At 33.8% G+C, this 25,370-nt stretch overlaps 1 protein-coding gene and 1 long non-coding RNA gene across 7 annotated transcripts in view; one reads left to right on the forward strand and one right to left on the reverse strand.

The window, feature by feature from the left end:
* Positions 1 to 5,143, reverse strand: part of LOC118203169 (uncharacterized) — a 201,261-nt gene extending 196,118 nt beyond the window's left edge. The window contains exon 1 of the mRNA XM_085812548.1: positions 4,996 to 5,143. The gene's annotated coding sequence lies outside the window, so the exon portion shown is untranslated. The remainder of the gene's footprint in view (positions 1 to 4,995) is intronic.
* A 14,979-nt stretch (positions 5,144 to 20,122) lies between these two features.
* The window catches only part of LOC118191003 (uncharacterized), a 77,775-nt gene continuing 72,527 nt past the window's right edge, over positions 20,123 to 25,370 (forward strand). For all 6 annotated transcript variants that reach the window (XR_015040127.1, XR_015040128.1, XR_015040126.1 and 3 more), the window contains exon 1: positions 20,123 to 20,261. This is a non-coding gene — a long non-coding RNA (uncharacterized LOC118191003). The remainder of the gene's footprint in view (positions 20,262 to 25,370) is intronic.

Genomic DNA, 25,370 nt, shown 5'->3' on the forward strand with positions numbered 1-25,370 from the left:
TTTTAATAGTATTTAAAACTGTTACAACCTCTCCCCCAACGGAGAGACTTTTACCGAAGGGAAAATTCTGTAAATTTCGAAAGTTTATAAGCTCGGCTTGCTCAATTGCTTAAAGAGAAAAGATAACTTCTCTCATAAGTTTTCAAATTTTCAGGCCGAAAATTTTAAATTTTAAACAAATATTTTTACACCACATTTAAATAGGAAGAAAAGGGACAGTGTTCAAATTAGTCTTCCTTTTTTTTTTTTTTTTTTTTTTTTTTTTCTTGACGGCGCCTAGATCTCTTCCATGGCGGACCAGTTCCTCGGCTATATTTCACAGCAAAGCCTTTCTTCAGTTCATCTGTGCCTTTCGGATAATATTCATTTGTCATTTGCTTTCGACATTTGTTTTCTTCGTCTATTAGTAGCAGCATTGATATTAAATCGAAAGCCGAAAGATGATGATAACGTTGCATTGCAAAATGATTCTCAATATTAATTTCTTTATCGTTTTTCAAATTTTCGTAAAAACTTCCACGTTTAATTCCGGTGATTTAACTAAAAGTTCTTTTCCTGTCAGACTATAGTTCTCATTTTTGCATGTACCTTCTTTAACTTCTTGGATGATTTTAGACAGTTCTTTATCAGCAAGCTGAAGTTGTGCAATTTCTTCTGAGTCAATGTTTACCAGTTTCATGAGAGTTTCATCTTCCGAATTGAGCTCCGGTAAATTATCTTCTTCTTTAAAAACATCTCTGGATGCTTTATTTTCTTCCTTCATCGGTTCCAAGATCTTCTCTTCAGCTATTTTTCTTTTCCTTTGAGCTCTAGTAGAAACGGCATTAAAATGGTATCACTAAGTTTACGTTCAAGTGATAAACTAATAAAATAAGGCAGTTCAGTGTTAACAGGAAGTAATAACCTGATATCACTAATATTTCGTTCAGTGATGAACTAATAAAATAAGGCAATTCAATATCAACAGGAAGTAATAACCTGGTATCACTAATATTATGTTCAGTGATGAACTAATAAAATAAGACAATTCAATATCAACAGGAAGTTACGTTCAGTGATGAACTAATAAAATAAGGCAATTTAATATCAACAGGAAGTAATAATCTGGTATCACTAATATTACGTTCAGTGATGAACTAATAAAATAAGGCAATTCAAAATCAACAGGAAGTAATAACCTGGTATCACTAATATTGCTTTCAGTGATGAACTAATAAAATAAAGCAATCAATATTAACAGAAAGTAATAATCTGATATCGCTAATATTGCGTTCAGTGATGAACTAATAAAATAAAGCAATTCAATATTAACAGGAGGTAATATAATCTGGTATCACTAATACTATGTTCAATGATGAACTAATAAAATAAAAATACGCACGATTATTCGACCTCGGTCGGTGCCTCCAAAAAATAATTAAGACTGTGATGCTTCTTTGGCGAAATGAAGCAACTCCAATGATGGAACACAGCAATAACTTTTATTTAACACTCAAAAAAATGGCGACATACAAACAAGAAGAGAAAACATATTCTATCATTTAAAAATAAATTACATTCTTCGTGCGAGAGTCGCACGAGGCACTCGAGTCTGGTTTCAAATATTGCCATTCACAAATACCTTAATGTTCATCTATTTAAATTATTTAAACTACAAGATTTTAATAGTATTTAAAACTGTTACACTCCTTTCTTCGCTGTTCCTCAATCTCTTCTTTCTCCTTTCTTCGCTGTTCCTCTTCTTTTCTTTTCCTCTCTTCAATAATTGTTAAAAACACTTCTTTAGCAAATGCTTCATCATATGTATCACTTTCTTTAGCAAATGCTCATCATATGTAATTATTTCATTTTTTATCGCCACGATTTTCATACTTGGATCCACTTGAATTTCTGATTCAGCAGCTAAAACCAGCAAATCCTCTTTTTTCCCACGTCCCATAAAAGTCATGTCTCGATTTTATTCAGTCAATAGACTCTTAGTTTTATAAAAGGCAATTTTTTTTTCTCTTTTCTTTTTCTATTTAAATATAATTCAAAATTAATTTAATTTTATTCGGCACGAAAATCAATCAGTGGAATCAATACTTAATGTGTTGTTCACCTACTCTGGCGAGTCAAACGAAATTACATTACGAACACTGGCGAACACTGAACAATTTACGAACACTGGCGTATTCATTACTTTGACAAGTAAATAAACTAAGATTCCATGACGGAAACAATAATTAACTTTTCATAATCTTAATTAATTATTTTACGTTTACAAGTTAAATTGAGCTCTCACCTGAGTTATTTTGGTTCGTAATGCGGGGAAATCCCGATCCTACCGGCTGCGCCAGTAAAAATCCTTTCCTTATTTCAATATAACGGATATTGAACCTTGTAGGAAGAACAAAGCTAAATTTTCGGAATGAATAAAATACTTTTATTTGAATTTTATAACAGAACCAAAAAAATAAATGCAGTAGCTCTTAACTATTAAAATTTTTAAACTCTTAACTACTACAGTTAAAACTCTTACAACTATTAAAATACTAATATCTTAAACTCTCTAAACAAAATACATAAAAATCTTCCGAATCCTCTTCTTGTTGCCACACCGTAAAATGCAAGTTCTTGTCCTATTATTTATATTTCACGTTCTCTTTAAGTCACGATCTTTACAAGTCATGATCTTTACAAGTCACGATATTTACAAGTCATGATCTTTACAAATGCCTATTACAGTGATACAGGGACCGGACCAAAATGTCACCAAAACCATTGTCATCTTGGCGATATCTCGCCAAATTACCGAGATGCCCATTTACTCAGTGTTAAATGGGCTTCCTCCGTATTCTTACTTTTTCTACATAAATTATCTCTTTAAAAAATGTTTTTTGCATTATATTACACATAAAAATACAACAATCTCTACATATAATAAAACAAAGAGTTTGTCTGTGTGTGTGAGTGTCTTTCGTTCGCGCTGCGCGTAAGCTAATAGACCCACGGCTACGAAATTTGGTACATAGGTGCATCTAGACAAGAGCCAGTGCACCTCGAAGCGATTTTTTCGAAATTCGAATTCGAATTTTTTTTATTTTATGTTTTTTGACGAAATCACGTCATTTTGAGACATAATGGGCTACAGGAAAGCGAGATTTTGCTCTACGCACTCCATTTTCACATCGTCATGAAACGTAGGCACTTAGCTATTTTACGAACTTAAAATGAATTTCGTGTTTCAATAAATCGATTAAATGCGAATTTATTTAAGTGAGCTTAATAACACCTTTTCAACCGGGTTTTTTCTAAAAACGTTTATGTTTAAAAATGTACAGTTTATCTTTCTTTGATTTTTGGACACGTTAAACTTTCATCCTTGCGACTGCTTATACAAAAAGAATTTTGGAAAAATGATAATATTTCTCATTTTTAAAAAAAAAATTTAAATGAAGCTTCCGAGTACACTTCTCACATCTCACATCTTTACAAATGTGATTTTGGCGACAATTTTCCTTTCTTATTGTTGTTGATAGATTTTTGATGAAATCGCATCATTTTGAATAGTTTCATTCTTTTAGAAATATGGGTTTGTCAACAATTTTTCATCGTATTTCTTATGTCACTGTTTTTAAGAGATTGGCATATTTCATTGTCTTTATATATATAATACTTTTTTTTTATAAAGTTGTTCTGCAGAGTAAAATTCTGCGCGGAATTTTTTGTTTATTGAGTTGCTTTCATGTTATTTTTTGCTTATTTCACTGTTTGTAAGATATTGAAAAGTTTTGCATGATTTTTTTTCTTCAACGGAAAGTTGGTTAATTTTTTTATGATAATTAATATTTGTATTAAGTGATATAGCTTATTTCGTTGCAATTTTTTTTTCTCTTGAAAAGATAAGATAAAATATCATTAATCTTGCTTTGCTTTTCAGAATTTTTTGTTTTTTGTATTCTTTTGTGTTATTTATTGCTCATTTCACAGTTTTTAAGATATTGAAAAGTTTTGAGTGATTTGTGTAGGAAACAAAGTTCTTAACCTCTTTTATACCATTTGAGTTCTTAAGATTTTGCAAAGGGAAGTTGGTTAATTTATTTATTAGGAAAATTAATATTTGTATTAAGGGATATTGCTTATTTCATTGTAATTTTGTTATAGGTAATAACTTTTTTTTATGAAGTTGTTCTGCAGAGTAAAATTCTACGCAGTTTTTAAATGTAACGTTCGGTGTTCCCTTCAGCCATTTTTTCGGTACATTTAAAAGCCAGACGAAGGCTGGCAGCGAAGCTACTAGTTTCACATATAATTGCACTAAAATCATCTATCTATGTACAAATTCGTAACAGTATGTATGTATATAGGTATATTTGTATATTTCTTGCTCTGCGAGAAACGGTGGCAACTAGAACCAAAGAATTTTGAACACACACATTCGTCCACCTGAACATGGGCACCTCGAAGCTCGAAATTTAAATTTGGAATCTTTTTTAATTATTTCGTATTTTAATAAATTTTAAATAATTTTTTAGTAATAAACTCAACTATTTAACAACAAATTATTCGTAATAAAACTTGTTCTGTATCCACCGAGCCAGTCGTTGCCATTCGCCATAATAAAAGATAGTTATCTTTCTATTCTTCAGTTTTAATCAACAAACGCGTATGTTTGAAATACATATGTTCCCACTGAGGGAAATAAATATCTTCCACTCGCCAGCGTGTTGCCATTCAGTATTTCATAAAACATTGAAATTTCAAATTTAACTCTTCTTTTACCGATGAATATGCCAAAGGAGTGAAAAACAATCAACGTGGTTCTTAAAAATACATTTTCTACTTTTGAATCGCATTTATTTTAATAAAAATATATTTCTTGAGATATTTAATTTGAAATATTAAAGATTTTTATAAAATAACACTGAAAATCTTAACTCACCAAAATCATTTTTTTAAGATAACTATTTTTAGGCAGCTAGTTATTTAATAATAGTAAAGTTAATCACTTACCTCAAATGTTTTTTAAAATTTAAAAGATGAATTCTGTTTCTTAGATCGTTTCTACTCCTTCCCAATGACCCAACGCTAGTTCTTTCTGCTAAAAACCTTTACTCGTAAGCTGCATCTTAGAATTCGCTGCGGCGGACATGTTGGAAACGCGGAATGTGCTTACTGCAAACAATAAAATGGTACTTTTTTTACGTGCACTCTTTTTGATGTCGCTCCAAAACAACAAGAAAGCAAAATTAGATTACAATATTAATAGACTGTGGTGTTTGCCGTACTTAGTTAATGAAAATAGATAGTTCCATAGCTTGTCACTAAAATATATGGAACATTTTGTATTTAAGAGTAGTTATTTTACGCCTGTGTTAATTGAGTAATTTCCTTTCTATAATATACCTTTCGAAAAACAAGAAGGAAAACTTATGCAGTATATAATAGTTCTGAAAGAAGGGGATAAGGAGAAATTACACATTTAGAAAGCAGTGTGTCTATTATATTAATAATTATTATATTAACAATTACTATTATCATTATATTATTGTTGCGTACGTACGGGTTCGTTATGAAATGAATGCACAAGTCCGATGAAAAATGAACAAAAATTTATTATTATCACAACAAAAATGCTTAAATTTTCTCAAATTATCATGCAGTATTACAATATCTCACAGTAGTTATCTTTTAACTACTCAAATGTCCAATAGAACGCAATTCAAAACAGCTAAAGAACGCTAATCCGCGAATTCGCTACAATCAACCAGAGCAGTTTTCTAAACAACAACAAAGTAAGCAACTACTACAAACTGAGATGTTTTCCTCCTTTTATAAGATTTTAAAATCACGCGCTAGAATTTTCCAGTACTTTCTCGAAATCAAAAAGAGATATTTATTTATTTAATGCACGCGCTCTTGTATTTTCAATTTTCCGGCTTAGCTTTCTTTTAATATTCGTCACGCGCTGCACTGCGCGAGAAATAAAACCATTTAATTTATAATTGAACTAACATTAGCTTTTTAAATACAAAATTCGTAACATTATTTATTATTATCATTATTTTTATTCTGTCTAACATATTATGATTATCATTATATTAATAATAATGATATTATTATTTGTCTTATTATTATATCTAACATATTGTTACGTTTTTCTTTTCTGACACCGTCGTTACGTTATTTTCTTTCTTCACGTTCGTACGGGGTTCGTGTGGATTTGGAGTGAATAACGATAACATTTCTCGAAGTATCGAAACATACTTTATTTAGCCAATATGAATCAGGACAGCTCCAAAACACTTTTACATTCGTCGAAAAATTACTATAAACACGCTGACACAATCAGCGACACAGCCTTCACACTATCAGGCTATAACGGTGGAGACAGCTTCACCGCAAAGCACCAGAGTACAGCTCCCGACTCTGCTCGGTCGTTCTCGGAACTCCACGTACTCTCGAACCTCTCCACGCTACAACTCGCGATGCACTCGACGGCACACAGACAGAGCACAGCTCCCGACTCTTCGGTCCAGTCGTTCCCGGAGCTTGACACACTCTCTCGACGATGCACTAAGAGACTCTTCGATGCACTCGACGACCCACTCGGCACTCGCTGACCGGCTGTTAACTCGATCGTCTCCGCACGGACTAACTAGATGAGACACCCTCTGACTCGCCCTCTCGACGAGGCGCACTCTCTAACTGACTATCAGCTGGCTAGACGGGGCACACATTCTCACACTAACTTACTGCGGACCAGCAGGATTTATACACTGACTACCAATAAGTATTTGGACACATGTGATAGAAAAGAAAAACTAACTTTATTCAAAATCAATAGTTGGTAGAGCCTCCACGAGAGGTAATTACAGCGTGGACCCTCCGGGACATACTTTCCACAAGTCTTTGTATGGCAGCTAGTGGTATTTTCTTCCACTCGTCTTGGAGAAGATATAGAAGTTCCTTCACCGATTTTACACGGGTAGTGCACCCCTGAATTCGGCGATGCAACTCGTCCCAAAGGTTCTCGATGGGGTTAAGGTCTGGACTCTGGGCAGGCCAGTCCATTCGATGAACTCCATTGGTTGGTCACCAAGCCACTCCATTGGTTGAACTCCATTGGTTGGTCACCAAGTTGAACCACCAAGCCTTGGTTAACGTCGAAACATGACAACTGGCATTGTCGTTCTGAAAGTAGGGTCCAACCCGTAAAACTGCCACAACGCAGAAAGCACATTGTCATCCAAAATAGTGCAGTAGGCATCGGAGTTGAGCTTACCATGAATGGAGGCCAAGGGTCCCAGCCCATACCAGGAGAAACACCGCCAGACCATAATTCCACCTCCGCCGAACTTGACTGTTGGCACAATGCATTCTGGCAGGAGACGTTCTCCAGGTTCTCAGACCCTGTCATCCGAACCGTAATGGGTGAACCTTGATTCGTCACTCCAAAGAACCCGTTTCCACTGATCTACGGTCCGATTTCGATGTGCTTTGCACCACATTAACCGAGCAGCGCGGTTGGTCTTTGTGATCAAAGGCATATGGGCAGCAGCACGACCATGAAAACCAAGCAGATGTGCTTCCTTACGGATGGTATTCATTGAAACAATACTCCCGGATGCCTGTTGAAACTCCTCGCGGATGAGGGCCATCGGTTGGGTGCGGTTCTTCCGAATTTCTCTGGACAACACTCGTCGGTCTCTATCTCCCAGTTTCGTTGGTTTGCCGACTCGGTTCACATTCCGACAATCACCGCTCACCTTCCACTTCTTAATCACATTGGCCACTGTCGATTTTGGGTACTTCAGATCGCTAGATATGTCCCTTAAGGATCGGCCACATTTGCGATACCCGATAGTTATACCTTTCTCGAAATCGGAGAGCTCCGAACTGCGAGGCATCTTGCATGCGACTAAAGCCGATGCTGTTTCCTACACGATATACACCGGCGGAGTCCGTGACGTACCTTAGGATGCAGATATCATCATTTGCATAGGTGTCCAAATACTTATTGGTAGTCAGTGTATAAAGCTTTCGGCTTGTGTTCGTAAACATTCTAGGCTAAACCGGTAAGAATTCGTTCCAGAAGATTTTCTATCCGTCCATTGTATATCGCCAATTTTGTCGCCGAATGAGCGATTTCTCGCCAAATATGGCAACAATGTCTTCCCTTGCCATTTTATGGGAACCCTAACCCTTCTTTGCGGGGAAGCTATCCCACCGCGCCTGTATAATTACAAGATTACTATTAGAAGATACAGAATGGCTTTCGGACTTTGCATTTTTCACAGATCTTCTTTGTCATATGAGCAACTTGAATGTCAGGATGCAAGGGAAAAATCAATTTATCGACGATACCTGGGCCCATCCCAAAGCTTTTACACTAAAACTTAATCTGTTTGCTGGGCAGCTAGCTAAGAACGACTTGTCTCATTTCCCGAGTTTAAATTCAGCCCACCAGCGGCCGAGCGGTAAAGACGCTGAACACTGGTAGTTCGGTCCGAGGTTCGAATCCCGCGAACGGGCTGGCTGCATGGGTTGTTTCGTGGTTTTCCCCATGTGAAACGTGTGTACAAGCCAGTTTCTCTTAGAAAGTCCTCCACGAAGGCATCCCTCCCCTTAGGCAGATAGCCCTCGTGTGCTTTGCCATAATTAAATAATCCAATCCAATCCAATCCGAGTTTAAATTCGATACTCTCAGTAAATAAAGAGAAGCGCTTAAGAATTATGAAGATGGCTTGAAATAAACTGCATTTTGAGTTCGAAAGCAGATTTCAAGATTTTAGTGCCATTCAAACAGAATTGGATATTTTTACCATGCCTTTCAACGTAAATTGTGAAGCAGTGAGGTCAGATTTGCAGCTTTGATTAATTGAGTTGCAATCTAACGATCATCTCAAGGAGTTGTTTCTAAATATGCCAAAGTTAAAGTTTTATAAATCATTATCGAAAGTACCCAAATTTAATATCTCCCGTCCAGAAGATCAGTGCTATGTTTGCTTCGTCTTAAATATGTGAACAAGTGTTTTCAGCTATGAACCTTAGAAAGAATTGTTTCAGAAATGGACAGCCTCGTTCCTTAAAACATTTAGCCTCGTTCCTTAGAATCAGTACATCTCACTTCAAACCTCATTACAAAGGAACTTTTAAAAATGAAATCGCAATAACTATTACCATTCATCTCATTAACATATTGAAATTGTAATAATTGTATATTGTTTTTAAAATTGTAGAAAAATTTATCTTGGCCCGCCAAACATTTTTTTTTTTTTTTTTTTTTTTTTTTTTAGGATTTTTGGCCCGCGACCGAAAACGTTTGCCCATCCCTGATTTATACAGTTGGTTTTTACCCGACTTGGTTACGATATTCAGACTTTGTAACAGCACAAAATAACAATAAGTGTATACTCATAACAAGAAAAACTGCTTAACTTATAAGGTAATTTTCCCGTCTTCTTAGCGTGCCTTCGTGGTGTAGCGGTCTGCATGCTGGGCGCGTATTCCAGAGGTCCGTGGTTCGACTCCCGGCGAAGGCGTCGCTCATTTTTTATCTCACCTGCTTTGAAAAAAATACCTAATGTTTCTACAAACTATATTACATTTACGGAAACAAGTAAATAATACATCTAATTAAGGGAAACTGTATTAAAATTTAATTACTGTTATGGACTTAAAATGAATTCAAAACGGCTTTTTTCGCGACATCTGTGTGCACTTATTACGCACGTATGTATTTCGCATAACTCATAATCGATTAGCCGTAGAACGTTGAAATTTTGTATATTTTGTGAGTGTGTGTATATAATTGTTTGTACTGTACGAGTGGGAAGGCGTGTAGGGAAAACAGCTGAATTTTATGAAGCTTTTAAAACAATTCTGTTTGAAAAGAAAGTTGGGTTAACTTAAAGCGGTTCTGAGTCTCAAGAAATTCAGCAGAGCGAAATATGTTTTCGTCACTCATCAATCAACTTGGTTTAAGGCCTCAAAACACTTTTCAATTGACAAGCTCTGTTTGAAGCGTTAAACAAAAGAGATTAAACTTTTCTTTTTCGTTCCGATTTTTAGAATTTGATTTATATATTTGTAATAATAAAATTTCATAATCAAGAATACACTTAAAATTCTAACTATATATTCTTTTCATTTTTAATTTTCGATGTTCTCTTATTTGAAAGTACGTGGAATTAAATCCACAGCCCCGTAGTCAAGTTGTTTTTCCCGCCTTTTCTACACGTACAGTTATAGAATGTTCTGGAAATATTTAAAGCGAACTGGATTGGCTGACGAGGCTGACGTCATTTCTTGGAAGCTCCGCCTTTCCAGAGGCTATGAAAGGACTCGCAAAAGAATATCGGGGCTTTTTCTTAAATGTCATGATGCAGTAAACTTTAAAAAAAGTTTTGTATGAAGTTTATTGCATCGTTACATTAAAGAAAAAGACCCCGATATTTTTTTGCGAGTCCTTTTATAGCCTCTGGAAAGGCGGAGCTTCCAAGAAATGACGTCAGTCTCGTCAGCCATTCCAGTTCGCTTTAAATATCTCTATAACTTTAAGTATCTCTATAAATCTCTATAACTAAAACATTCTATAACTGTACGTGCAGAAAAGGCGAGAAAAACAACTTGACTACGGGGCTGTGGATTTAATTCCACGTACTTTCAAATATGAGACCGTCGCCATTAAAAACGAAAAGAACATACAGTTAGAAATTTAAGTGTATTTTTGACTATGGAATTTTATTATATATATATGATGTATCAGCTTTTGTCAGGAATAAATAGATTGTTGAAGAATCATCAATATAGTCGTAGCTTAAATAATCAGACGATAAGTTTAAAAAACAGGATCCATTATTTATTATTCAGGAGAAAATAGCATTTACAAAAATCAGATATCCGGAGTAAATAAAAGAATTACTCATAACTTTTTATATGAAGTTTACTGCATCGTGACATTTAAGAAAAAGCCCCGATATTCTTCTTGCGAGTTATTTTATAGCCTCTGGAAAGGCGGAGCTTCCAAGAAGTGACGTCAGTCTCGTGAGCCAATCCAGTTCGCTTTAAATATCTCGAGAACATTCTATAACTGTACGTATAGAAAAGGCGGGAAAAAACAACTTGACTACGGGGCTGTAGATTTAATTCCACGTACTTTCAAATAAGAGACCGTCTCCATTAAAAATGAAAAAGAACATACAGTTAGAATTTTTTTTTTCTTTTTTTTTTCGAAAACATTAGTAATAGTCGCATGTTTCAAATGACAGAAGTGTTTTAAATGACAGAAATATTTATACTTGTTGGGAATAATATGAATGAATGAAAATATTCGTATACATTTTGTTTTTAAATTCCTTTTTGACAAAAGACGAGATCTAACTTTGAATACGGTCTCTCGGTTTCTGTATTTATATTTGGGAAAGTTTTAATACTCGTAATGAAAAATATAAAAATGCAAGATGATGACGACGAAAACTGCCCGTAATATGTAATTTCAAAATTTGCAATTTTTGATGTCATTTTCAACTTGCATCGAGGGATGAGTTAATTAAGTTAGAAGAATTGTAGGAAATAAGTTTAAATGAAGTGCAGCAAAAACAAAAACAAAAACAAACAAAAAAAAAAAAAAGTATCATTTTTATAGGCCTTACAAGGAAGTCACCCGGTCCACGTCAGACATTTTTTCGAAGGAGATAGGTGTAGTAATTCCGTTGTGGCTTGAATTTATACAGAAACTTTTCAATATTGATTAATATCTTTTTATTTGTTTTTTATTGTTTTCAGAATGGCAATTATAGATTATTAATGATATTGTTCTAAAAAGTTGTTTACATTTTGCTAAAAGCGAAATAAAGATTATTTTTGATTTAAAACGTGGATTGACGTTATTTGATGAAACAGAGTTGTAAAAGTAAAGATTAATTTGGAGTCAGAGCCAATAATTCTAACCCTCGACCAGATCGTCGATTTTTATTATTGATCTCTTTTTATGCAAGCTATTTAGAAAAAAATAGGTTATTCTTTTCTAAGCAGTGACTAATAATACAAAGAACGCGGGACCCGCAAGTATGCGGTTAAGAACGAAATGTAACTGAGAGTTTCGTTTTGTGACGTCATACGACTCGAGCCGGCCGGGACGATAAAATGACGATTACGTCTTCCTGGCAGCTGCCAGAAGTTTGCTCTGTAAAGTAAAGAAAAAAGTAAGAAGTAAAATTCTGCCTTTATGTTCCCCCGATCCCGCTCAAAATAACTTTAAGCTCTCAGCGCGTTCGTTCAGTGAGACAGACAAAGCAATAACAATTCTTCCTCTCTCGATCACTAAATATACAAATACCTTTATACCTAGATTATACCGTTAAGTTGATTTGACTCGTAACCATTTGCACCGTAATTATGATTACCGGATTATGATTCTGATGTAATAAAAATATAAAAGAAAATCTGAAGGGTTTTAGATTTTAAATTACGGTCAAAGGAGCCTTTTTTTTTTATTAGTCCAAAGGGGCTTTGTCCCTGAAGGACTATTGTTTTCGTTTTACGATTTTGCGTCGGACTCATAAACGTCGGTGTTCACTTTTCAAACTGTTGCCACAAAATGTTAGAGTCCTGCATTATATTTGAAGAAATTAAATAATGAAAAATCTGCATAAATGATTGTCTATTTCTCGCATTGTGATAAAACAATGGTACATAGAGCCATCGAATTTTGAATGACGAAATCCTACTGCGAATATGGGCATCTGAAATCCCAAATTTGGAATTTGTTTTATTATAGATTTTATATTTTGCAAAACTTTAACGAATTTTTGATTTACAAACTCAATGCTTTAAAAGCGAGAAATGGCAACGTTATATAGAAAAAAAAATACTTTTATCTCCAGCTCGCGAGACTGTGTATATCGGAAATTCTAAAGATATGCTTAATTTAACATTATTTTGCGATATTGCTCTTGAACTGAATTTTATGGTTTAAGTGCAAAGAACATGATATTTAATAAATAAAGGTAACACTCAAAACGTTAAAAAAACGCCCCTTTGGACGTAATTTAAAATCTGAAACATTTCAAATTTTTATCTATTTTTTTTTTTTTTTTTTTTTTTTTTTTTTTTTAAATATTGGCTCTAGAATGGTGCCCCTTCGATTAGCGACAATTTATTGTAAAATTTTGGCGATCAAATCTCATTTCTGGTTACCATGATAGTTTAACTTTGCTTTAGCCTCTTGATTTTTTTAAAATAAAAATAGATTGATGTATACATGGTCAAATTTAAAGCAGTGCACAATACCTAGTTTGTGCAATTCTGTGATGTTTTTTAAGTGAAAACAGATCGATGTGTACATGGACACAGAGTTTATGCAATTCTTTGACTTCTTATTTTGGTTTTGTGTAGCGGCCATCTTGAAATTGTGTCTTCCTGGCGCCGATCTTGGCGTCAAAAAAGAATCGCCAAACAACAAGGGGCACCCAATTGTAAACTTTTACCTTAATATTTTGTGTGTTACCTTTATTTATTAAATATCATATTCTTCGCACTCAAACCATAAAATTCAGTTCAAGAGCAATATCGCAAAATAATTTTAAAATGAGCCTATCTTTAGAATTTCCGATACAGTCTCAAGTGCTGAAGATAAAAATGCTTTTTCTGTACAACGTTGCCATGGCTGTCTTCGAAATCCTTGAGTTTGTTAATCAAAAATTCGTTAACGTTTTACAAAATATGAAATCGATAATAAAACAAACAGCAAATTTCAAATTTGGGTTTCCACGTGCTCGTATTTGCAGAAGGATTTCGTCATTCAAAATTCGATGGCTCTAAGTACCGTTGTTTTATCACAGTGTGAGAAACATACATACATTTAAGAAGATTCTTCATTATTTAATTTCTTCAAACATAATGCAGGACTCTAACATTGGGTGGCAACAGTTTGAAAAATGAAACGGACATTCAGAATGATTCGACGCAAAATCGCAAAACGAAAACAATAGTCCCTTAGGAACAAAACCCCTTTAGACTAGAACGTTCATAAAAATATTAAAAACGTATATTTCATCTTTGAAAACTAGTGAATTATTTGAAACTCCCTGGGCGTTCCAAACGTAACAAAATTATAAATAATGGCACTCTGAAATCACAAAGGACAAAAGAATATAACTGAATTCCGTTTAGGAGGAATCATTCGTGGTTAAAAATTCAACCACGGAATGATCCCAACTTTTTTTATTAACCAACCAAATTGAAATTGGTTAGGGAAGGAATGCCTTCGTGGAGGACTTTCTAAGGGAAACTAGCTCGTATACACGTTACACATGGGGAAAACCTTAGAAACGTCCATGGAGCCAGCCCCGGGATTCCAACCTCAGATCGAACTACCGATGTTTAGCGACTTTACCGCTCGGCCGCTAGTGGGCCTTAAACTGAAAATGACATCAAAAATTTCAAAATTTGAAATTAAATATCTTGGTCCATTTTTGTCGTATGGGAGTCAAACATTTTGTTTTTCATTTTTTGTAACGTTAAAATATATTCTTCAATTTAAATGTAGCGATTGAAGTAACGCATAAAAAGGTAAAATTCATTACTTTATACAAAACATTTTTTTTTTAAATCTAAAAATATCGTAACATGAACATTTCAGTAATCGGAAGTGTATATTTAAGAAGAATGGTTGCAAATATTAAAGACCGTATAAGGGACATTTGTGGACGCGGTGTTATTGAGGGCATCAGAAAAATGTATACTTTTACACAGTTTAACAGAGTATAGGCGTATTGCTTTGGAACTCGAACTGATTATCTTTATAATATATATATATATATATATATATATTTTTTTTGTGTTTTATTTGCGCAGTCCGCGAGAGGGTTGTTAATCGATGATCACTCGCTCGCGTGGATAGTGCATCGTAGTGGTGCCCAAGCATTTAATCACTTTAATATGCCTTTGGATTTTTCTTAACAAAGTAATAATAACAATAATAATAAAATTTCAAAAAAATTATGAGAGGTTTCAGATTATAACATCGCCAAAAAAGCTTTGTAAAGATTTAAAAAAAAAAAAAAAAAAAAAAAAAGCCAGAAGGACGTAGTTTCGTTTTGGCATTTTGTGGCGTTTCATTATAAATGACGTTTCACTTTTTAAATTGTTGCCACCAAATATTAGAGTCCTGTATTATATTTAAAGGAATTAAATAATGAGCTGCATGAATGTATGTATTTTAAACGCATTGTGATAAAACAACAGCAGCTAGAGCCATCCAATTTTGAATAACGTACGTTTCCACCTCAATATGGGAATCTGGAAGCCCAAATTCGAAATTTGTATTATTAATTTCCTATTTTGTAAAACTCTAACGAATTTTTGATTAGTAAACTCAACGATTTCAAAGCGAGCAATGGCAACGGTGCACGGAAAAGAAAAACATTTTTATCTCCAGCGCGCAAGTCTCTGTATCGCAGATTCTAAAGACATGCTGTTTTAAAATTATTTTGCGATTATTTGTTGTTTAATTGAATTTTAAGTGCGAAGTACATGATATTCAATAAATAAAGGTAACCATAAAACGTAAAAAAATCTGATGTGTACACCACATGACTTCCTTGTATTGGAATATTAAATTATACGCCTTTTTTCTTGCATTTCATTTAAACTTATGGATTGAATTAAATCTACTTCGCCGACAGCGCATAAACCACAATAGAATAAATGCATTCTTTAAAATTCACTCTAGTATTTGTTTACCATAGCGACACTCTGGCGCTAGATTCACTTAACAGTATTAATAATTATATAACAGTTAACTTATATAATAATTATATAACGGAAACTAAGTTAACTGTTATATAATCCAATAATTATATAACAGTTAACGTATATATTTCGTTCATATTGTAACTCATAATGCACAAAATTTATATCATTTAAAGAATAGAATTATTTAATCGTTGCCACATGTTCTATTCAAATACTATAAAGCTAGAATGATGTATAAAAGAAATTAAGCAAACAAAACAAAAAAGAAACAGTTTTTCACAGACGATTGAGTATTTCTCATTAAATTAATTCAGTTCTCACTTCGCGAGAAGGCAAAAATACATAAAAACTCAAAATGTCTATATTAAAAATTACGAAGTAAATCTCAAACACTTATTTCCTTGAAAAAATTGCAGAAAGAATTAAGCATGATTTAATTCGCAATAATAAATGAAGGCGTTATCTTTGTTGTTGCGAAGCTAAGTTTCTCTAGATTGGCAACAAATCCACTAGTCTCCTGTTTCAAATGTAAACATCAATGGCCGCCTTTAATAACAGGCTTAGCGGCAATTAAACAACTTTAAAATTGCTGATCATTCTAAAAATATTGCACACAGATTTACTAAAGGCATAAAATCCTTAACCGGAAGATAAAAACAACACAATTCAATCATTTTTAAAGCAAAAAATGTACAATTTACAAACATATAAGAGTAAAGAAACTCAGATCACTGAGCCGGGTAACAGAGTGGATATATACTATATAAATATACTTATATACGTTTGGTGCGGCCGATTGCAACCAAAATACGAGGTGTACATCTACATGTTATAGCAGTCCTATATACGAAATTTCAACGTTCTGAGGCTACTCGTTTTTGAGTTATGCGAGATACGTACGTACGTACATACGTTCGTACAGACGCCACGAAAAATTCTCTTCAGAATTCATTCAAGCAGTTTTATAATTTTTTTGGAGGAAAAGAGTCTTTTATTCTGTCCTTACGTACAGATATGACGCAAAAACATCGTTAAATTGCATTCGATAGCGGTCAAAATGGATATTTTCGTTGAAATATGCTGCCTGAAACTTTTCGCGATTACAATACTTCCTTTTTACTTCGTACAAGGAAGTAAAAAAGGCCCCTTTCGCCGTAATGTAAACGTAACGTAACTTTATACCCACCCCGTGAACTGAATCACATAATGGGGACCAATATGAAACAATTAGCCAACGCAACGATTTCGGGCGTCTTTAGACACACCAGCTGGGCCCAGGGACCCACAACCCCGAGACACCAACTATTGTTAGGCTTCCTCTAAATCATTACCGCTAAACACGGGCCAGCCAGAGCCACCGCCCCGGCCGGACCGAGACCACGGTGGGGTGTGTAGATGACAACTTGCAGCGGGAGCGGGTGGAGTGGGTAGATGACAACTTTTTCGCTACCTGCCAGCACTAGGCGTGATGCCCCTCTCCTTAGGCTTTACATGGAATACCAAGGGCAGCAGTAACCAGACTCTCAATGGTCCAGTTTGCTATTTGGCTACCAATATCCTGTTGGATGAGGACTTACACCTCCCGGCCCATGAAGAGTGAATATAGGATCCACCCCATGGGCCATCGGGAACCGCCAAGTTCAAAAATTTTATACCCCTGTTGCCGAGACTGCTTAGGTATAAATCCTAGCCAACAGCTTCGCAGAGTTCTCTACGTTGACCCCCGGGGGGGGCGTAATGTAAAATCCGAAAACATTCAGAATTTCCCCTTCCCTTATTTGTGTGTGTGGGTCTTTTTAGCTTTATTATTAGCCACCGTTTCCTTCGCTCTTACTGCACATAGCAAGTCCACATATCCTTCGCAATTACTCCTATTCAGTTTTCTTAGATGGACAACGAAAAAATTCTTTTTACGTGTTATCTTTATTTATTATATATCACATTCTTCGCTCTTACGCAATATGGAATTCAGTTCAGTGGCAAAATCACAAAATATTGCGTACTGTTTCGTAATGGATTCAATGCAGACAGAACCGATAACAGCTTGATAAAATTTATTTTTCCAAAAGAAACACAGTTCTAGAACTTTCCACAGAAGTATTCGTACAGCTGTTCTCAGTATGAAAGAGCGCAACAAGTAGTTACCACTTTAAACTACTAAGAACGTAAAACGGCATCCAATGCAAAGCGCATACAAAGAGCGCAGCTCGCATGATCTCACACTATTACGTCAGCTTTGACATTAAACTGGGAACTGATGCTCTCTCCGCCGTCTTAAATGGTTTCTCCCTGGCCGCCGAAAAATCTCCAGTACCTTCCATTTCTTGAAATCAGCGCTAAAGTTACGTATAAGTGCCAGATACGGTAACACTTACATATATCGATGAATTAGTTATTCAATTACTGTACCAATTACAGTTATACACAGACCGGATTAAAATTGTTGCCGAGTTTGAATACTTTTAGCGATTATTTGCAAAATTTGGCGGCAAAAATGAGTCCTAAAATCATCGCCAGCTTGGCGATATCTCGCCCATTTATCTCTGTAATCTCATTTCTCCGGCGAAGCTTAGCTATCTTCAGACTTCTCATGCGACATTATAAAGAAGATATTAAAGTTTTAGGCATAACTCACTAAAATTATTTACGTATTTTAATATCTCACGCGTTTTGGTAACGTGCACTAAATCAAGACTAAGCCACTTATTGTTGTGTTTGTATATAAAAATAGAAATCTACTAGGGGTGTAAAAGACTTTTGTACTATGAACTGAATAAGCTGAACAGAAGGCACTCCCACTTACAAATCAGCCAGGATTTAAGGCGTGAACAGTATTTTAAATTGAAACTTTAGCCTTTAGTCTTTAGCCAAAGGCTACGCAGCTATATTTAAACGCGTAAATTAGCTCAATCTACATCGGCATGACAGCACTATGGACAAGATTAAAGCACCGCCGTAAACAGGAATGCTTATCAGTCAGCAAGCAGTAACGTGGCCGTCAAATAAGTGGACGTGAGGTAAAATTTGCATTTTATATAATTAAAAAATTTTCATTAATAAGTAGTTAAAATTATTAAAATTGCATTAAAAAGTAAAAAGAAGTATTCTTAAGATCTGTGTTTATTGCTTTTAAACACTTACTAAGTTAAATTTGAAAGTCTCTTAGGTCTTATATGGTTTGGCTTATTTTTGAAAGAGTCATCGCTATTTTTTGTGATTATTCCTTAATTTTTGGAAATCAGTCTAAAATCGGTGACGTCATTTCAAAACTGAAACTGTGTAGAAATATCAGTATCTATTTAATGTAAAAAATAAATAAATAAATAAAAATTCCTGGCTTTGCATACGCCGGTAGCATAGGCATGACTGCATTTGATAGCGGAAATACAACAACTGCGGCTTAAAGCTGAGGTGAGTGTTGTAAGCGCAAAGTTCTAATATAAATGCCCTGAGCTTTTGTCCCGTGTGGTGCTTTTCGTTTCATTGAGCTATTGGTAGAGTATTAAAGTAAAAGCCTAATATACGATATGGCTTTGACGTGATTTTGAAAATTGTTGCTAGTACAAAAATGACGCATGGGAATTGTATAGCTTCCCAAATTTCGCCACATCTCATCATATACTCGAATTAAATCGAGAATTAATTCTTAAAATATCCCTCCGATATTTTATGAACATTTATATTACTGCAAAATTAATAAAACGCATTTTGAACGCTATTTATTACGTATTCGTTGTCAGGAAAATCATTGTTCACCTTCAAACACAGAGTATGCTACACATTCTCTGTGACATAGGTAACAATCGAATTTCAAATTAATATCTATTGTTACTGCAAGATTTACATTTAAACATTTCGATAATAAAATCCAATTTCCATTTCAATTATAAAAGAAAGCAAAATCCTTGATTTAAACAAATCGCTGACAATTCGCGGAGAAGAAATAGCGCCTAAAACCTTTCGGGAGTGTCACGTGGTATACAGCAAGGCCAAGTTGGCCTTGTATACAGCCAGTGACAGTGAAGATAAGCATTTTCTTTTCCTGGTCTTGAGACGCCTGTTGTCATAGAGACATAGGTTATCAAATAGAGACATAGATAATTTCAAATTAATTAGTTAAAAATATTAATATTAGGGTTGGATTCATAGAATGAAACCTGTCAAACTGCTCCTTGCATTTAATTCACCTAGTTCACCTAGCCGAGTTTCGTCGTAACTAAAATTTTTTTAAATGGTATATTTTAGCTCATATTCTTAACAATATGAACAATTTAAGACAAGTTACACGAAATCTTTTGCAATCACTTAAATAATTCATTACCTGATAATGGTTCTTATTTCCTCCTTCTATTTATTTTTCTCCTCCAGGGCAAAAACACTCAAATTAAGGTGCACAACAAGTTGTTCGTGTCTTGTTTCCTTTGTTGGTACAGGAAGAGGGAAATTGAAAATGTATTAAAGTTTGTTACAAGCTCCGGAACATTTGCCGTATTGCAAACAAAGTATTATTTGACAAGGTATTTGATAAATGATATATTTATAGGCATAGTTTTTTTGATATTGAGAATATATCTTAAAGTTTTACTGTAGTTTCTTTGAAGAGAGGTTTTGAGTCAGAACTGAAAATTGAAAACAGACTGTTATCTCATTCGTGGTGTAACGTTTCCTTTTTTTTAATATAATATGATTATCAATTAGATCTTTAAGATTCAGAATTGGAATTACTTTACCTAGTAAAAAAATAACTATGGTCTTTATCTGTTATGCGATGTGTGACAGGTAATATGGGTTCATTTAAATGCCTTGTATTAAAAAATTTAAATGCCATAAAATAAATTTTTATTTTATGAGGACTATATTTGAATACATTAATAAGGTATTCAGACAATAAGTCCTAAGATATATAAGTTAAAAGATAATACTATCAGAGCAATGAATGACTATATTCTATCAGATTATTATTAATTATTAAATATATATAATAACATAAATTTAATCTTTCGAGCCTAAATATAGTATTTATTTCTTAAAAGTGTTTGATCCACTTTTTTTTTTTTTTTTTTTTTTTTAAATTTGTCATACATAATTTTTTTAACTTAGAGTTTATGAATTATGTGAATTCAGGTGCACAATTGCAACAACACAACTGCAAGAGAACTTTAAAATACTAACACTTTTCCATTACAGCACTGTTGTAATTTTAATAATGAGGTGTAATTAATATTTTATGTTTTGGCCTTTTATCTTATAACAAGTGGAATTTTTTTTTTCTCCATAATGTGCATTTTACTTGATCATCTTCCCTCAGTATTGTGCATTTTGTGTTCAAACATTTTCTTTCAGTATGGCTGATATGACACAACGTACCATTTTTGTTTTGTGCGTTGTATTTTATCTCTGTAAAGGCTGTGTAAGCTGACTTCTTGATCATCCGGGCAAATCAATGTATGCATAACTAGAAAACACAGATCAACCAAAAATGGTGGTGTAAAATTGAAAATAATATACAGGTATCATAAAAATGAAGTGTTCAGAAATTTGAAATTACTATATTCAACGTATGCTGTGTTATTGAAACCATGATTTAGTATTAATAATTATACATTTTATGCACATTTTTATTTTCTTCTGAAAAAAATCTACTATAAATCTTTCTTTCTTGTTCCTCCTCAGAGAGAAGAAATCAATATCATACTGATATATATACATCATTGAATCATACTGATGGTAAAAATATATTTACGGGTACCCCTTGGTGATAATTGGCGATTTTGGGCAGTGCATGGGTACCAAGTTTGTGCAACTCTTTGGCTTATGTAGCGGCAATTTTTGCACCAAAAGTCACCGGTACAGAAAGCCAAAATAACAAGACAAAGAATTGCATAAACTCGGTATCTGTGTACACAATGATCTATTTTCACTTTAAAAAAAATAAATAAATAAAAATCAGAGAATTGCACAAACTAGGCATTGCGCACTCCCATGACTTGTACACATCAAACTATATCCATATAAACCATGTACACATCAAACTATATTCATTTAAAAAGTTAAAGGAACAGCCAACAAAAAATATATAATCTCAATAAACTATATTTTAAATCAAACAAGGAAATGACATAAAAAAAAAGGAAATTCATCTTTGCACTACACAAAGGAAATATCCACTTACCATCTTATTTACGAATTAACATGTCTTCAGACACAAAATTCCTTAATAGCATCCAAAATCTTCTTAAAATTATCTGAACTAGAATCTGTATACTGGCGTCGCCACATAAATTCACAAAATAAGAGTAAAAAATATCCTCCGTAGCGACGTTTATTATCCGACGTTTGACTATACACATTTCCTTCCTACAAACAGGATAGTTGATAATGGCTACTAAGTAAACTTTCATTTACACACCAGTCAAATAATGCTCTTTTCCCCTTTCTTTCCAAATCTTTCAGAAACTTCAAATTAATTTTACCAAGTTCAGCCATTTTTTCATCTAAACCACAAAATAAGCAACATACTTCCTAACCAACACACACAAACAAGCTCGGTTAATCTTTGGATTATGGTAGCCTTTCGATTTTTTGGTGAAAATTTGGCGACCAACTCTGCTACAGCAACCTGCTAGTTTTTGTTTGGACGCCATTTTGTTTTCACGAAGTAAAGGCATGTTTTTTTTTTTTTTTTTACTCAACATTTTTTTCCAACAATCTGCTAACCGAATTACGCTTATGCTAGAACTTTTATGGAACAAAAGTGCTTAATCATGACGAAGATTAGGTGCGAAATTGGGAGAAAGTGCAGAATCGCAAACTGCCGTTTTTAAGAATTGCACATACACGGTATCCATGTACATGTCGACCTATTTTCACGGCTGATCTTTACAATATGGTAACTGGTAGTTTGCCGACATTTTGGAGGCGATAAAGGTTACTACCTGGGACTTTGGTAATAATGTGAGCAGTACTCAGTTCCGATTACGCATTATTTTGTGTTAGGGAAATGAGAGATCATGTGATATTAATGGACGAATTACGGTTCTTTAATCGGAAAAGGGGGGAAATCGAGAAAAAATCTGGAAATTTTGTATTTGCCTTTATTCTGTGTTGTGTGAAACAGTGTTCGTTAATTATTGGATCCCATGGCCCTAACTAAAGTGAATTCGAAATGGGTATTTAGTGGGATTGAAAGGGGTAATAAGTATTTCTTTAAGGTTGTGCGAGATAGAAGTAAAGATGTTTTATGAAGTTATTTATTTTACCTGGTATCTTGGTGTGAACTATAAGTATGATTTTAAAGATCCTGAAACAGAAATAAGAAAAGTTTATCGGACACGTAATCAAGATTCTGAAGAAGAATAGGTAAGTTAGTATTTTTAATTATTTGAGGATATTATTTTTATGCATTGTTCTAAATGTAAGGCGGAAGTAAAGTAATTTGCGTAAACGTACATGGAAATAATTTAAATATTTGACACTAAGTATTTGTAACCATTTGTTATGAAGTAAAGGTATGAATTAGTTAGTGACATTTGTAATATAATAGATAATGTAGAGGTAAAAGTTTTTGGATATTTTATTTATTTTATACGGGGAAATGTTCATATTTGGAAAGGGTATGTACTTTTTCGCGATCAGGTAATTTCATATATGTTCTTTTTACCGGGTTTAAAGATTCAGAAAATTGTTATGCATTTTCGTGAAATTTTTCTAATTTATGAGAAAACAGCAGTGTACATGGATATAGTGAAGAGTGTACGCAATGCCATTTTTGTGCAATTCTGGGATGTTTTTTTAAGTAAAAATAAGTCGACGTGTACATGGTTTAGTGATATTTTAATTAAATGATAGTTCAAAATCGTAAAAAACAACCTTATATTTAGCGTAGGTATAATGAAAACGCTATACCTACGCTAAATATAAGGTTGTTTTTTACGATTTTGATTGTCACTCAGCGTGTTTCTCTTCTAGTCTAAATGATAGTTATTTTGTGAATTTTATGTTTGTAGGAATTTGGTATACGTTTAAGTTGAAGTAAACGTGCATGGAAATAATTTAAATATTTGACACTAAGTATTTGTAATGCTTGCGGTACGAATTCGTTGGTGACGTGTATAATATAATAGATGATTTAGAGGTAAAAGTTTTTGGATATTTTACTTATTTTATATGTGGAAATGTTCATATTTGGAAAGGGTATAAACTTTTTCGCGATCAGGTAATTTCATATATGTTCTTTTTACCGGGTTTAAAGATTCAGAAAATTGTCATGTATTTTCGTGAAATTTTTCTAATTTATGAGAAAAAAGCAGTGTACACAGATATAGTGAAGAGTGTGCGCAGTGCCATTTTTGTGTAATTCTGGGATGTTTTTTTAAGTAAAAATAAGTCAGCGTGTACATGGTTTATGTGTATGTGTTATTTTGAAAAACGCGTAAGGAGTATGGTATTGTGCACTTTTTCCCAATTTTGCAGTGAATATTTGTCATGATCAAGCAGTTTTGTTAGATAAAATTTCTAGCATTAGTGTAATTCGGCTAGTAGATTGTTGGAAGAAGTGTTCAGTAGATAAAAAGAAAAGAAACATGTCTTTACTTCGTGAAGACAAAATAGCGGCGGGAAAAAAAAAAAAAAAAATAGAGGGTTGCTGTAGGAGAGTTGGTCGCCAAAAAAACGCCAAGTTACCATAATGTAAAGATCAACCATTTTCACAAAAAAATCCCAGAATTGCACAAATATGGCATTGCGCACGCTCTTGACGTTATCCATATACACCGCTAAAGTCCTAGTTAGTGACCTTTATCGCCTTACCAAAATGTCGCCAAACTATCTGTTACCACATTCCAAAGATTAGCCACAAGCCCTTATAAATTTACCGCAATCATGCAACCGATTATGTCATAATAGGGTTTTCATAAAATACTACTCGGGCTACTATAAATGAAACAACAACTTGGCAATAAATGAAACAACTGAATAATACAAGAGGCATTCTTCTCTCTACTCTAACCCATACTGATATACATACAGGCAGTGTTGTAAATAGTATACAAAGCTTTGGTATCATTAAATATGAACTTGAGTAATTTATTCATTCAGTCTAACATCACTGCACAGTGCCTTGTGATGGCTGTCTTTGCTATTTTATATTTATTATTCATTTATACCCTTCTACTAACTGCTATGGAATATGGAACTGCACATGGAAAGTCATGCTGTGATTTAATCCTACTGTGTTTGTCATTCTTGGTTTGTCCATCTGTATTTCTGTGTTTTGTTCAGGCTTTTCCAATTCCTTAATACCCTATGTAACATTAGTGATCCCTGATGCTTAAATATCTTACCGAATCTTTTACAGTGCTGCAGAAGAGTTTTTCTAATCAACAATTAGCATTGTACTTTCACTTCATTACTCACCTTAAAAATCGAGATTCTTTCCATTCAAGAGTGTGAATTATTTTGAAAATCCTTTCCGTATAAGTACTTGTATAAGACTTTATTTTTTATATTTTCTTTTTGGAGGAAATTGATATTTTTTAATTTTTGAAATTAGGGCATTTATCAAGTTTAATTTTTGTGGCATGTTTATCAAACTGTAGCATAATTGTGTAACAAGTATATGTACAGAA

This window comes from Stegodyphus dumicola, chromosome 3 (assembly GCF_044657685.1).
Source record: "Stegodyphus dumicola isolate Sdum_Otavi_A_Nest chromosome 3, ASM4465768v1".
Classification (NCBI taxonomy): Eukaryota; Metazoa; Arthropoda; class Arachnida; order Araneae; family Eresidae; genus Stegodyphus; species Stegodyphus dumicola.